Source organism: Accipiter gentilis, chromosome 7, assembly GCF_929443795.1.
Source record: "Accipiter gentilis chromosome 7, bAccGen1.1, whole genome shotgun sequence".
Lineage (NCBI taxonomy): Eukaryota > Metazoa > Chordata > Aves > Accipitriformes > Accipitridae > Astur > Astur gentilis.
The window spans coordinates 5,700,518-5,715,322 of record NC_064886.1 but is presented as its reverse complement, the minus strand read 5'-3'; positions in this window follow the sequence as shown (position 1 = coordinate 5,715,322).

Genomic DNA, 14,805 nt, shown 5'->3' with positions numbered 1-14,805 from the left:
GCACCAGGCTCATGCCTGCCACGTGTGAAAGCAAGACACAGAGTTAGCTGGAGCAGAGAAATTACCAACCAACAATTCATCTTATGCACATTAAGTTCTCAGTTGTCAGATTTCCCAGGCTGAAGTTTATTTTGTACCATGAGACTGAATTTAAAACAAACCCTGTAGTTGTTCACTGAGTGTCAACATGTAGGGAGGTCAGTGGGATCATTCCAGGTGCAGGATGGTATCTAAAGGCTTACAGGAATATTATAGAAATGAAACATTACATTAGTCTATTCTCCAAAATACTAAAACTTTATAAACTTGCATCTGAATATGAAATATTGAATAGTGAATGTCACAAAAGTTGCCTTTAAAATCATTCAAGTTTGGAGAATAAGTAAAATGTTTGCCTGAGGGGAAACAGATTTTTATTCCCACTTCGTGGGAAATGAATGTGATTTGTAGGATTACTGTCGGTTAAAATAAAATACAGTTTATTGCATAAAGATGAAGGGATTCAGACGAGTGCCGTGTGCAGTGTTATTTCTGTTGTGCAGTACTGATATATGGCTGTTAGCTATCAAGAGCTCCTGTTGTAGGAAGCTCAGAGACAGAGTGAGAGTAGGAATTGTGTCTGGCTTGGGCTATCATTCAAGTAAGATGGAGTTCAGGCTGTGTGGGCAGGTACGTCATGTCTTCATATCCTGTTCTCATATCCTTCATATTCAGAAGTTTAGGGCTGAACAAGCCATAACAGAGGAGAAAAAGACGTTGGCAACCTTAGGTATCTAAGGTGTTGTTAGCTTTAAGTTATTGAAATGCTGTTCCCCAAAGCTATGAGAGGACTTGTAGACAAAAAGGTCAGCCTGATTTCATCCTGACAATATTTATGCTCTCTAGTTTGCATGGAAAAACAGCTGAACCAAATCTGCTTCCCCTGACTGCCTTACACTTTGTACCTTATCTGAACACCTCCAAGGGCATGTCAGCTTTCTGTGGACAAGGGATTCACACAGTGTTTAAGCATGTGCCTAAATTAAGTATGTAAGGAATCCCACAGAAGGCAGTAAGCATGTGTTTATATGCTTTGCTGGATTGCCACTAGTTATGTAGCTTTTCAGAGCCTCAATTTCCCCTTTCTGTAATGAAAGCTTTCCTACTTCACAGCAGTGTAGTGATGAGAAACATTAAACACTAGAAGGTTGCTCTGGCACTCAGGTGACTGTATATCATAAACACCTTCAAAAGAGCTCGTCTAGACTTGTGTTTTTCTAAATAGACAATTTCCATCAACCTCCACGTCTTATTTACATAAAATCTTCTGCAGGCCATGAAACAGCAAGACATACAGTATGCTTTGGGGAATCAAAAGTAAGGTAAGTCAATAGATGATCCTGAAATCAGTGCTATTTATGAACTTCCTCATTTTCTTAGATAAAAGGACATGCTTGATGCATGATAGCTTTCCTTTGTTTTACTTCTAGTTTTGGAAATGATAACAAAAGGAAGAGTAAAAAGTTCACAGATACAGAAAACAAGACTTCTATGTAGGTAAAGACAAATTTTTTTTTTAATTGTCTGACTTTAAAATTGTATTTGAAATTTGTTTCCTGTCTGGCTGCGAAACCATGGTATGTCTTTCTAAGACCTCTGCAGAGAGGAATACAGTGCCTTTTTGATATGCACACTGGATTTTAATCTTCAACTCCTGGTTGTGTTAGCTTTTTGACTGTGGAAAGAGCTCTGTAAGTGTTGTCTTACAGGTGGAGTGAGGAAGAAGATTTCCTTCTTGGTTTTATTCTTAATTTTGCCACTGACTTGCTCTATAGCCATAAGTTAATAATTCATATCTTTCTGTGGATACATCACTTTTATCTTTCTCGGCCTCTGCTTTGCTGAGGGTAGATAGCAAGGTTTATGTGACTGTCCTGTGTACATTGAGGCAGACTGGGATTCTGCTGCCTTCACCTGAGATAGTCACTTGAGCACCAGACATTGGTGTAGCTTTGTACATATTTGAAGAACAGAGGACAGCATTTATTGTGCTTGGGTAGGAGAGACTTTGCTTTGTGCTCTTGTGCATGAGAGACAGAGGTAAGAGGAACAGGCTGATTTAAGAGGGAAGTAGAGACATACAGATGGGGAAGTCTGATGACGTGATTCAGTTCAGGTACCTAGATAGGTTTTGCGGCTAGAATTGTCTAGAAGAACGTTAGGACTGAGATCAAGGAAATTGTTAGCTCCTGTTTGATGGATGCAGCGTCCAGGATAACTCGCTCTGTGCAATTCTTTGTAAACAAAAAAGCATAACCAGAACAACCCAGAGGTTTCTGAGTGTTGGTCATCTGCAGGGGTTAAAAAATCAACACCATGAATGCCAGAAGAACTATGGCTGGACCTAGAGCAGTACCAGTCATCTTCTCCAGACCTGCCAGCAGTTCTGTGCAGCACAGGGACAGGATGATGTAACGTCAACAATGTCATTGAAGCAAGGCTTAAGGAACAGCCTGGGGAAGATCCCTTAGCCCTCTTCCTGTAGGTGTCCTCATCTCCCAATCTATTAACTAAATTGAACGTTAGTTTCTAAATGTACTGAGGCACTGATGGATCATGCATAGAAGTTTCTCATAATACAGCCCACCTGATTAGACAGAGTACTCATCAGAGCATTACTAGAGAACAGCAGTAGCTCTGCCATTGGGGAATGTTGGGTCCATCCCCACCTAAACTTTACCAAGTTTTGTGGTGTATCCTGTTGCATAAGACTTGCTACAGGCAAGAGTTAGGGTTAGGAATCTAAGAAAGAGAAATCCTATATGTACAGTGAGAGAGGAGCACTCAAAAGGGGTTGCCAAAATGGTTGGAAGGCTGTTGGTAGGGTTCCCTCAACACTGCATGACCTGGGGATGTGGCTGAGATCCTGGCTTAGAGTCTAGATTTAGAGTCAAGATTAGGGCTCTGAGAATGAGAAATTCAAGCCCTATAGTAAGAGTGGAGTTCAAAGGGGATACCAAAGTAAAGCGAGGGCTCCTACTAGGGCTCTCCCCTGAGTGGTCCTTTGCCTGGGGAACTGGAGCGCCCTATGGTTAAGTGCCAGCCTAGCGGTAGGTGAGGGATAGGCCCAAGTGGCTCTTAGGCTGGGACAGTGGGGTCATAGAATCATAGAACCGTTTAGGTTGGAAAAGACCTTCAAGATCATCGAGTCCAACCGTTAACATAGGACTGCCTTCTCAACCAGAGCTTTATACCCCTCTGGCTTCTTCTGAGTTGTATTTCCTGTGCTAAGTGTGGATGGTGTGCGTGCCAGCACCAGTCCGCTCACCACAGTACACTGGAAAGTGTAACCAGAACCAGAGGTATCTCAGTGCCCTGGCGGGGGATCCACCCAAGCTAAAAGGATTAGGGCTGTCACTGCTAGAGAGAAAAAGAACACGCCGTCACTATGTTCCCTAGCACGAGCAGGGTTAACACAATACAACCTCAACACCCACTCATTTTTCTTGGGACAGAGCTACTCTCCTATGTAAACAGAGATTAAGTAAGTTCGTTGCATCCTTATAAAGGACCCGGCTATCAAATTGTGTTTAGAATTGCACAGAGGTCCAGGAAGAGAGCAGGGTTCCCATTTCACTAATGAACTTTGTTTTCAAGCCTGTGTTTTGGTTTTTTTGTGTTTTTGTGTTTTGGTTTTTTTTTTTAAAGTCTTCTCTATTTCCCAGAAATGTGTTCTGCTTTTCAACCTTTAGTATTCATATGTCATGTATCTAGCATGCTGAGAGATTCCAGCTCCATGCTTCTTTACTTCCTGTCTTTGATAGTTTAACCTCTAGGCATTCACATCGCTTCGCCACCATCCGCGAGCTGCAGTTTTGGGATTCCTTGCCTATGGGTAGCCATTTCATATTGTTCTCTGCTCTTCTCAGAGTATTTAGATTTGACATTCCTGTTACTTCTAGTAAAAGGAAGTGACTAAACACCAAGGAACACAGAAGAGGTGACTCATTGTTTGACATCAGATTGCATGAATGTTGCTTCATATTGCTAGAGAGTGCAGAGCTGCTGGAGTGCTAGTTCTTCAGCATATGTAAAGCTGTGGTCATATGCATTTCTCCTTGTTAGGGACTTCCTGGCAGTGTCTTGAAAAGCCAGCCCCCTGACAAGAACCCCTTTGCTTTGTCTACATTCTGGCTAGAGCAGAGTTAAGTCAGCCCTGAAGAAAATCAGAAATTCACTAGTTCTTTTAAATACTTCCATTTCTTTTAAATCGTTTTACTATTACTGACACCTTATGGCTGATCAGAGATGTCAAATTACAACTCCAAGAAAAATAAAACCTCTGTTCTCTTACAAGAACAATATTTGCAGGATGAGAATTCATGCTGGACTGTTGCAAATGAATAGGCATCAGCTTGGAGCAAGGAGGAGACTGAGGGCTAGTTCCAACTTTTGGCCTTGTCATTGAGGATACTACTGTGACAGTGGTTTTAAAAATGTAGATACTGTCCTCTGCAGCAAGTAGTCACTGTTAATCCTCACTTTGCTGTATCACGGAAGAATCACCAATGGAACTGCTTGGACTCAAAAGCAAGTTTCGTCTTCAATTTCATGTGGAAGCTGGCTATTATGGATAGTAGCTCTTAGCTGTAGTCTGACCTAAATGTTGTTCTCTGTTGGAAATGATTTCCAGTCCATCATGTGCTTTCAGTGAGACAGATATGTTGTCACTGCTTCTGTTGTGATTGTCAGTTCAGCACTTAACACCTTTAATCTCAGTTGACTTCAGGTGTCAACATAAATATAACTGGGATAGGAATTTGCTTTTGAGTTTCTAGTGGGTCATGGGAAATGAAGTTTATCATTTGTAAGCTGTGATTTGAGATGTTTCTGTGTTTATGGTCTACTCTTCTGTCATGGCATATTTGCATTTACCAGGAGATCCCATTTAACTGGCCAAACATCCATGAAGCGTGAGCTAAACATTGTCTGTAGGTGCAGGGTTATGGTTGAACAGATAAAGCCTGTGGTTTTGGATAAGAGTAAGTGGTTACTCAAATCTCCCTTTTTCTTTCTTGTTGTAAGTCCCCTTTTATTTCATATTCCAGGACTCCTGCCTCGCTGTGACTGTACTTCAATTTGTTTTTCAGAAAAGCCCCGAAAAGTTGGCTCAGTTGCTTAAAGGGTCCTTCACAAGACAGGCAGCTCTTTCAGTCTCAGAAGATTTCTTTCTCTCTGATTGTTCATTTAGAGTAACATTCCCAATGCCTTTATTCCAGGTCCTTGCATGGGCTCCTCCCTGGGACTTCAGGGATCCAGATGCTGCAGACAAGACCATGTTAAAGGGAGATGATTAGCAGTGGGTTTCAGTAGAAGCATTAGTGCTGCCTGCTTTGAGAGCGCCTCTTTCCCAGTAACCTTATTGCCCCGGATTCACAGGAGGTGCAGCAGTAGGTGAGAGGCCTGACAGCACAGAGTCCTCTCAAATGGTGAAGAGACAGTGTTTCTTTCAGGTCGAATACAGCTACTTTGACAATTCCTGTTTTTCTAGAGACTCGCCACTGTTATTCCGCTGCTGGAATAACAGCAGTCTAGGTGCCCTAGGGTGAAGAGCCTGAAGGGATGCAGCACAGTGAAGATGTGGACTGCTTCTCTACAAATTCGGGCATACCCAGGAGTGTTCACAGGCGCTGGAACGCGAGCGTTGGTGCTGACGAACTTGCCAGCACATTCCTAATAGTGAGTTTGGCCTGTTCCAACCAGCAATTTCCTCAAACAGCTCCTGGGTGTGGGTTGGAAGTTAGGGAAGTCAAGGAGCTATTCTCAAAAGACAGATTGCTGCAGCCATCCAGTTTTAGGACAAACCAATTTACTAGCATGGACACGGCTGCTCTGTGCCAGCTCATCTCTCTGTGCCCAGTTAATGTCCCAGTATAGATGTTGTCACAGAACCCAGAACGAACCAAGTCTCACCTCGTGTTCAAGCAGGGCTTGATGCTGATGGTGTGATAGTAATTGGATCTTTTAAGTGGGTCACTCACACTTTTTCCTCATCTCCAGATCTAGAAGCTGGTCTTCTCATTGGACCTAGAGGAATCACAAGAATGCCTTTGAGGCTTGCAAAAGGAGGCACTTGAAATACAATTTTGCAGATACTAAGGCAATATTTAATTGTTAGGGATAGTTCATTGTTGGGTAATACTTAACCTGCTTTATTGTCGTGCTAAGGCTTTTGGAATTGTAACAGCATTAAAAAGCAGATAAAACCCAGGCAGTTTCTGTAATTTTCAAATAAACAATAAGTTTGTATGTATTAGATGTTTTGCATTTAGGGGAAAAATCACTACACATTTATTGCTATGCTCTTCCTGCTGTAGTCTTCCCTGGGTGTCCACCGCCAGCAGCTGTCAGAGGCAGGATACTGAGCTATGGGCTCTCAGTTTGACCCACCGGTCTGGTTTTGTGTTCTTACATAAAGATAGTCGACATCTAAGACTATTGTATAGAAAGGGTGGAAACTGAAAGGAAGCAAATGAGACACATATTCTTCAGATGAAACAGTATATATGACGATGAAACCAGGACAGGGCCACATGTAAATGTCTTTACATTTTTTAAGTTTTAAGTTTTCCGACTATAAGCACTTTTGCTTTTACTGCATTTATATTTTCAAAATGGCTGTTTATTTGGCCTTGAATAAACAAGTCTCCAAAACACTGTGTTGGGCAATCTTGGCTGCTAACTTGTGTGTGATGTATGTGTTTATGTGTCTGTCTGTTCAGTCTGACTGAATTTCAGTGTCAGGCAAGGAAATATAAAACTTGTACAGTCTGCAGAGAGTCTGGGCTTGGCAGGCTTCTGGAGTCCAGCACAGATCTGCCCTTGACTCTGCAGCAAGGTTCAGACCTTGAGGAATAAGCAGAAGAGGGGAAGTCCAACTTGGCTCCGAGACTGAGAAGTGGCACCTTTTTGGCACTTGACTTGAAAATAGAGGCTGACATCCAGGAACTGAGTATCACTTGCCTCTTCTTAGTCACCCCAGGTTGTGGGGACTGGGAATAGGCAAAGGAAGGAAAGAAAAGTGCTGATTGCCTTTTGCCGGGAGCAAAGGGCCTGCTGAGAGTTGAGTCCAGGAGTGTTTCTTTTGGACTTGGGGTACTCCTTGGTGTTGGCTACCTGGCTTTGAAGGAGTAAGTTTCCTTATTCTAGGAGGTGACAGATGCTGGGCAGAGCTGCTGAAAGAAAAGAAATGTGCCTGTGGCAGAGGCTTTGCCATGTCAGGAGGGAGTTACCAGGGACAGAGTGGCCCCAGGCACCAACTGACCAAGAAAGAAAAGAGATGAAGTTTCGATAATAAGGCACTGCCCATGCTTTTAGGCAACCCAGAGGATCTCTGTAACTGATTATGGATTCCACATGGCTTGGGAATGGAATGGTTTGTGGCTATGCAGCACTCAAGAGGCTGCACCAGGGATTGCCAGCGGGGAAGGATGCGTGTACATGATGTGGATCTCAGGAAAGCAAGCGGCATGGAGGAGGATAGATGCTGCCTATGTGATGGGAACACCTGCAGTCACCTGATGGGAAAGCTGTGCATCTCAGCCCTCTGTAATTCATCCTGGGGCCTGAAGCGACAGAAAGGTTGGTCGCTACTGGTGTACAGCATCCAAAACATTCTGCCTGAACTAAGTACTAAAAGTGGAAGTATTGTGAAAGCTGCTGGTGCAGACAGGAAAGGCAAAGAGGGCTAGAAAGGAAGCCATGATGCAATTAGCCCCATGGCTGCAGCACCTGGAGTTGGGTTTTGGTTTCTTGATTTCAAGAGAGGATGATGTGTGAGGCTGAAGGATGAAGTCCATTCCCTTTTTGTTTCAGCACCCTTCTGGCTGCTAGCTTGAAGCTCTGGAGATGCACACTGAGATCTTCTTTTTGTGCTCCAAAAGCTTTCAAATTAATTTAATTTTCATTAAAATAGGACACCCTGACCAGTTACTGCTGGAAGTCTGTCATTCTGTAGTAGTCAAACCCCAGATGTTTCTTCTGTGTGCATTATTTACTTAATGTCCTTTCTACACTGACCCTGGTGCACCATGTAGAAACTAGTTTGTCTTTGTTAAATGCTGCTGCTTCCATCTGTCCTTTGATATAGAGCCCAGTAGCTCTGCTTTTTATGAACAAAAAAAAAAAACAAACAAACAACAAAAACCCAAAGAACATCTCAAGGTTTTCTTGAGTCAGCTTTTTTCCTCATGCCACTACCTTTCTTTTGATGACTTCTGTGAAAGTCTATGCATTACTAGCTTAGGGTTTGAATCCAGAGAAGGCTGGTGGTGAATAAAGCAGAAGTAAATTAAAGCAAAGAGATGAAACATACTGTGGTGGTACAGCTCCTGCCACATGATTTGGAGAGGGACTATGTCCCTGTTGGGAGCTTGGATTTCTTTACCCAGCAGGAGCCTCACTCAGGACTGGTTTTTTTTTTTAATGTTTGCTGTTGCACTGTCCCACTTCCCAAGAGGTCTCTCAGAGGATTTGCAGGAGGTGGCAGGCACCAAGCTGTATTATTTTACTGCTCTAATTATTTCTGTTTTCTGTATCTCTGCTTTTTTTTTTCCCATTTGTATTACCTGTAGTTAACAGGTGTATAGGTCTTGCTCTCTCTGAAAGAATACTCAATACAGTCAGCTCAGATATTTTTGGGCATGTTCCAACATTGTTTTGGCAATCCTGTAGTACTATGCATAGCATCCCATACAGCATTCCCCAGCCTAAGTGCTGGTCTGAGTAATCAATCCAGATTTTGGATATAAAAAAAGGGAGGAAAAAAAAGACTTGCCTATGAAAATTGTAACTGTCTAGAATATATGGCTGACAATAACTTACTCGCATTTTTCCAATTTGATAAGCTGAAAATGTCTTACTCCAATATGGCGAGAACCTAGCCAGCTGTTGTGCAAAGAAAGGTCTTAAAATTAAATATACAGTGCAGAAAAGAAGGGAAGGATATGCATTAAATTCTGAAAACAGCTTATTCTCTATTGAAATAAAAATATGTAGCACTCATCCAGCTCAGCTCAGATATTCTTACACTACATATTTAACATTGGCAAAGATTAATATTCCAATTCTGAATGCAGGGAAGCAGGGGTTTTTTCCATTCCCATTGCTCATTCTCATGAATGAGCAAAGTTGAATTTTTGCAATTTCTACCCTATGATCCAGCTGAGTAAATTTTGGGACTAGAATATCAGCGTGTCCCTAGAGGAAAGAGTGTAAAATTTTGAAGAAAGAAAGGAGCCATTTGCAGTGATCACTGTGTGGGAAAGTGGTTAAGGATAAATAACACAACAGCTCCAAAGGGAATTGTGCAAGAGCCTGGAAACACCATTGCTTGAAAGGATTTGAACACTGGGGAATTTCCAAAGTAAAACAGCAGTGAAAGATGAGCAGGGGAAAAGAAAAGGACAGAAAACAAGCTCCAGAAGACTGAATTTCTCCCTTCGTGCATGCTGCTTCTCCACTTCCTGGTGAAGAAAGCAAACACTTTCTTGTGTTCTTGCAGAAGAAAAGGGTTGTTTCACACGCGCTCCCAGGGCCATTCAGAAGTCATTATAAAGCAATGCTGTTGTCCCTGGGACCGAGACAGAGCTAGGAGCCTACATCTGTAGTTGCACAATCAGCAATAACCCTCTTTTTTTGCACCAGAACGTGGCAAGGTCTGTTTGTGGAGCTGCTTTTTCTCCTTTTGTCAGCCTCTCCATTCCTTTGCTTGTGAAGTACACGAGGATCGTAAGGGCAGTTAAGAACCTGCGCTCCCCCCTTCCCTCGCAGAGAAACTCAGCTTGCGCTGGGTTTGCTTATCTGCTGGTTCTCGTGAGATCCTTATTGACCTGCCGCGCTCACACATCTGGCTTGTATTTCCAGGACTTATCCTTCCCGAAGAGCTGGAAGCGCAGCAGGGAGAGAGGGCAGCGGTGCTGAGTGCTCAGGCTGTATTTAAGCTGGGACTTATGCGAGGGGAGTCTATGGCAAGCGTGAGTGAGTATCTCTAGCAGCTTGTGGCTTCCCGGACGCGTGTCCTGATCCCTTTCTGCACCAGCTGCACATGTTCTCCCTCCCCCTTTCAGCACCAGCTGTGATGCTGGTGGATGTCACTGGATTCCAATGACATTGGTAGGAAACTGCAAAACTCCCGTGCGGATGCTGCGTGCGTGCTCTTGTTTCTCAGAAAGAGCCGCGGGGTTAGGCAGAGAAGGGGCCTGCTGTCTCTAGAGGAAAGTGGGACCTGTTTGGTTCTGTTTTCTCTCTGGTTGACCATTCCTGCTCATTTTGGAGAAGAGATGAAATCCAGATGCTAGTCTTGGTCTTTATTCCTGACTCAAAGATTTCGGTGTGATTAAGCTCTTTGAAAGGCTCACTGTGTGCAGCGGTACAGCTCTGTCATTTACCTGGGAATCCCAGAAAAGCCTGGTCTCCTTTTCAGTTCTCATTTAGGGGATTTTTAACAAATATTTCCCCTCCTTGCTCCTCTTTCTGAGAGGATGAGATTGTTTTCAGATGGTCTCTTAAGACAAAAGTCCCTGTTGTTTCTATATACCCTTAACTAACATCAAGAACTTAAAAAAAAAAAAAAGAGAAAAAGTTGTACCAGCTGAACAAACAGCCTAATGCAGATGAAGCAGCACAGTTGCTTGGGGCTCAGTTCTGTGCAGCCTGTGGAGTGTTTGCCCTCTATGTCCTGCATGGTGTTAGCACGTAGCAGCTGGCTGTGGGAGGCAGAGCACGGACCAGGAGCCCTGAGTGTGTGGGGATGGCAGGGGGTGGGAGATGGGGGGGTGTTTGGGGGGGGAGAGTCTCTGCTTTGTGCAGGTGGAGTTAGGAACCAGGTTGATAGAGTCTGGAGAAGCAGGTAGAGGGCTTGGGAGAGGACACACAGCAAGTTTGTGGGTTTTGCCAGCATTTAAGTAGCCATTTACACGTATCCCTCTTTGCCTTAAAGTACAGCCCAGCTCCAAGCCCAGATCTTTCAACCTCTCCTGGCATGGGGGTATTGAAACCAGAGGAGTTTCCAAAGCCTCTGTGTGAGGTTAAAGAGGACAGCTCAAGCTGACCTAAGGATTCACCACTGCCCAGGCAGGGAGGTCCCTCTGTATTTCCCCTCTGGGCTTGTTGCACCTCCTCTCACCAGGAATTTGACATTTAACAGGCTCCTTTTGTTCAACTCCTCCTGAGCTCCCAGGGCTCAGCATTCACAGCAGATCGTGGTATTTCAGGTGCTGCCTAAAAAAAGAAGAGAATAACTTCCCTTGGTATGCTGACAACACTCCTGAAGGAGTCCAGTATTTGCAGGCCAGGTTTGCAGCGTGAGCACGTTGTGGTGCGTGGTCAGCCTGGCTCCGGCTGCAAGCCCAGGCCCTTCCCAAGAGAGCCTGTGCTGAGCGTGGTGTTATTCTGCTGGGGTGCAGATCTTCGGCCTTCTTTTTACCAAACTCCATGAGGTTTCTGTCAAGTTCATCGAGGTCCCTGTGGATGATGCTCTGCTGCTCGTCCTGTCAGCCACTGCTCTTAATTTAATCTCAGCCAGAGATTTTCTGAGAGTGCCTTTTTGTCCTCGCTGTTTTCCTTCTTGACTTGCCAACTGTATTTCAACCAGCACACCTCTTTCAGAACTTCCTTCTAGGGCTTTTGGCGTTAAAGAGTTCAGGATTTGGGCATGTTGCTTTCCTCAGTCTGTAAAGATCCCTGGCGAAAATCACGCATCGGCTTCCTCAGCCGATGTGCTGCCCTTGCACTTTCAGAGTGGCTCGTGCTGCCTTGTGCTGTGCTCTGTGCAGACCAAGGGACCTCCAGGCTGCACAGGACCCAGTGAGCAAACCCTGCTCAGGGCAGCTTTTGACCCGAGCATGGCAGTGAACCATTATTCCACTGACTGTGGCTCACTGAGATCTTATAAAGCATGTGATGGCAGCTGTATAGGTTGTTACATATAGGTGCATGTGCATTTATCTATAAATATGTTATGTTTAGTACTTTCGTGTGAGTTAAAACCCTCCACTGATATCCTTTGGGGTCTCTGCTGTAGTACTTTCACCTAATTTAGGCAATACAGAGTTCAGACAGAGTTTATTGTTAGTGTCTTTGGATGCACACAAAGCTCCCTTTTGTATTCTAGTGTCCATACTTTCAGCTGCTACAGTAATTGTACTAATGAGGTTTAGTCTTTAAGAAAACTGCTGGATTTTCTCCAGAAGAGCACTCAAGAGTTAAAGACTGAATCAGAAGGTTTCACTGTTAATCTAATCTTCAGAACAGCTGCACTGTTATAGAAATAATAAAATATCGATGCTGTGCAGTAAACCGCCTGGATATACTAATTGAATCAAGTTAATGGAGAAAAGTTTCCCTTAGGCAGTGGTCTGTGCCATGTGTCCCACTATGTAGAGCTGTGCTAATAATTGACTTTACATATGTTGATCGAACTGCAGAATAGAGGATGTTTAGGTTTGGCTTGGACAGAGCATTTCTTTCAGGTATTACTTTGTAAACAACAGGAAAGAAGGAATGAGGCAGCAGCTCTGCCTTTAACCTAGGAAAATTCAGCAAAGATACAGGAGTCCCTGAGATTCTGCTGGGTCCTTTTTTTGATTTCAGTGATGTGAGAAATGGTGTGTGTCCTGTGACCGTCCTGTTGAAGTGGTTTCCATTTGTTCATGCTTGCAGCCCACAAAGAGAGATCCCTCACAGTGAGAAACTGAAGGTTAGGGTGGCTGAGGAAAATAGTGCCAGTGTTGGACCGCTGATACATGTCCTCTTGAAGTACCGCCAAGTTTCTCAGCTAGAACCAGGAGACGTGTTTCCTGGTATGCTCTGAAATTAACAGGAAAACCAAAAAGCCTTGATTCAGAAGATACTTACATGTTAATTTTAGTGGATGTCATGAGTAATTTTAGGGCATGTTTCCCTTTTCTGATTTGAGTAACAAAAGAAGCAGTTTGGTTTTCCTGAATCAGAGGAGTTTATGGGCTTAACTTGCATCATGAATTCCGAGAAATAACAGAGGAAAGCGAAAGATGAATGAGAAGTTCTTCAGTATCAGAATTACCGGTTTCTGAGTATCTGTTTTTCCAGATGTCCGAAAACTATACAAACTTGACTTTTGTGGGAGCAAACCCATGGCCCTCAATAAAGAAAGCTTGTTTGTGTGCAAAGGAAAACAATGTGCAAAGGTTAGTGTTTCTGTTTCTGAAAAATTGTACTCAGACAAATGGATCATGAGCATGAACATTGATGGAACTCACAGCCATGTCTCTCAGAAGGTCTGAACAATAATTTCCCAGCATGTTCCCTATATGTTTATAATTTGATTATCATATAGAGACAACTGACATTCCTGGGTTGTAAATAAATGTGACCGGAGAAGGAGATGAGCAGTGTATGAAATACATCCAATTTCGCTTTTGGTTGCATGCTCTTGGAAACTTTCCTAGATTCTTGTCCAACAGTTTAAACTTAATTTAGAGTTGGAAGATGTAAAATGCACTTCTTATTTGTTACAATAAGAGTTTGGTGACTGTAAACAATGCTCTGCAAGCAAACACCAGCAGAAAGAGGCATCCTCTTGAGGACGTTGCAATGTAATTTGGACAGTGTACAGAAAAAGGCAAAGGAGGCCGTTTAGGACACTAGCATGACAATGCCTCATGTCTGGTGTGTGTTTAGGGTTCTTTTAGTTTATATCTTTAAAAGATGAGATGAAGAGCGATACATTGAGGGTCAATACTTTAGTCAGCTTTTCTTTGTGGAGTAGAAATGTCTGGATTTCTGTCCAATGATGTTCTTTTCTTCCCTTCAATCATTAGAAAGCAGCACTGAAGAAAAGCAGGCATGGAGAAAACACAATGCCTGAAATGCCGTTCATGCCACAAACCTACCCTTTTGCTGCAGACAAGGCAGCAACCTTGTTTTCTTTAGTCTGGCCCTGGACTGTCATGAATCCTGCTTCAGCACAGAGGTCTCCATCTTCTGAGAAGATGGCTTTTTGATTTGCATCTCCAACTTTCTTCTGCTGAATGAAAAGCATGTGTACAGCAGATGTAGATGCTGGTGCTCTTTGGGATTGTCTCCTTACCTCCAGGATCCTGAGACTGGTTATGAGGGCTGGCTTTCAACCAGCAACCAGCTTGCTTTTCCTCAAACATGACTGACACCAGTCATCATCTGAAACTAGCTTCACTGTCAGAGAAGCAGGCTCTATACATGGTAGCTCAGTGTGTCAAGAACATTTTGGACCTTGAGGTAAAATTACGCTGGCATAGTGCAATACACTGCTGCCAAAAGAAGCAAAGGTGCACGCTGTCCCCAGCAAGGCTGAAAGAGAAGCTCCTGGTGCCTCCAGAGCCTGCCCTGGTCCCTTTGGTCACCAGACGATGGGATTAGACTAAAACTGCCCTGTGTACTCTCCCCACCAACTCGGCCCAATGGCCGAGACCCTTCAGCACCTCTGCAATAACCTATCTGCAAAGGCAATTTCTTCCCAACTCCTTCACTTAGTATTTAGGCTCTGCTCTTAAAATGTGAGGACTTCCATCCTTTGATTTCTTACCCATAAGGAAGCTGTGGTGTTCACTTCCACCTTATCAATGCCTGTACCTCAGATGTTAAATAATTTTCAAATTTGGTCTCTTGGTTGAAGATCTGGGAAAAAAGGTAACAGGACCCCAACAATATAAAGGGCAATTTAAAGATACTGTACCTGTTTATTAGTTAATAAATGGTAATTCTGTTAATAATTACAATTCTAATTAAAATCTCCTTGAGTATACCTTG